Source organism: Phyllostomus hastatus, unplaced genomic scaffold, assembly GCF_019186645.2.
Source record: "Phyllostomus hastatus isolate PE091 unplaced genomic scaffold, TTU_PhHast_1.1 phas_contig_209, whole genome shotgun sequence".
NCBI lineage: Eukaryota > Metazoa > Chordata > Mammalia > Chiroptera > Phyllostomidae > Phyllostomus > Phyllostomus hastatus.
The window spans coordinates 7026034-7027528 of NW_025333735.1; the positions used below are offsets into that span (position 1 = coordinate 7026034).

Sequence of the window (1495 nt, forward strand, 5' to 3'; positions counted from 1 at the left end):
TTGGGGAAACAGGTCAGCTAGTCTATATATGCTTATGTGACTGGTGTATTCATCAGTTACTTGCCAACAACAATTATTATCACTGGGTATATTTTTCCACTCCTTTAACAAAAGCAACTTAAAGATGTTAAAACATGTACGCTTTCAGTGCTCCAAGGTTAGGATACAAATATTATCTCAGTCCACTCCATGACAAAGGAGAAGTTTGTAAAGGAAATATCACTACAGCCATGCACAGTCCCACTGGCCAGTGAACATAGGACCAGACCCAGGAACATATGGGTGACAGAAGGTTGTTGCACTTGGGAGACTTTCAGAAACAAGAACAGCAGTCACATTTGGAGCCAAAAGCCCAAAAAGCAAGTGTCTCTGACATCACCTGGAAATGCCAATTCGTCGGATGGTGACTTCAGATTGTTTTAGCAAATGTGATTTTACAAGCTGAACACAATTCAAATCTGATGAATTCTTCATGACATAGAAGTTCATGTCTGACTTTTAAAAGATTTGATTTCAAGAAAATGCTGATCATGAGCCATGAAATCCCTTGGAAATAAGAGTCTGGAGTACCTCTTCGGAGAAAAATAAAAATCTTCCTTCAAGATCACCTCAGAAGTTAACTTTCTATGCATATGTTCCATATAATCAGCCTTGAGGATCAATTGATTTATTCTCAATTAATGGGTTACCATAGTTGCTTTTACTTTATTCCCAGAGGAACAGTTCCATCCTTTCCAATCTGGAAGAATTTTGCATCCCTCTTTCTCTCCCTCAAGACATGGTTGCATTTGGCACTACCACTTCTGTTCCACTATTGAAGTATACATGCAAGATGGGACAGTCTGCCTGGTGTCTGCCACCTGCCTGAGGACACAGGAACACTGAGAGTTTGTGACCATTCTATATTGTTCTTATTACAGCATATGTGGAGGGCCACCAGCTCACAAGTGCCCATTTTAACATGGTGAGCTTTATGATGGTTTGCACTGGATACAACTTTCTTCCACAAGGTTACAGTAAATATTATTGTTAGCAGTTTTCCTCTGTTGCTTTCTGCAAGTATCTCTTACTCATCCAAGAAACTTCAGAAAGAAGGCAAACTCTATACTTCATATACAAACAGGTGCTGGGAAGCTTTGTTACCAGTTGCCTCTCTCCTTCCCCCAGCAAGCTCTCTACAACCCCAGAGCCCAAGGGACCACTTCCAGGAATTTATCTGAAGAAAGCCAAAACACTAATTTGAAAGAATATAAGCACCCCTATATTCACTGCAGTGTTATTTATAATAGCCAAGATTTGGAAGCAGCCCAAGGGTCTATCAGTAGGTGAATGAATAAAACAGGGAGAAGGAAAATGGCATTGGAGTAGGAAGGAGCAGATTTGGCTTCCCTCTGCACATGGGAGAGAATCCTGGCCGATCTATGGAGTGGAGGAGTGAGCAACCAACACACTTCAGCATATGTGAAAATAGGGGACCAAGGATTGTGGCGGAACC

The 1495-nt window shown here is 41.3% G+C and overlaps 1 pseudogene; it reads right to left on the bottom strand.

Annotated features, from left to right (window-relative positions):
* Window positions 1-677: 677 nt before the first annotated feature.
* Window positions 678-1077, bottom strand: LOC123816551 (annotated as a pseudogene).
* Between the last annotated feature and the right edge of the window lie 418 nt (window positions 1078-1495).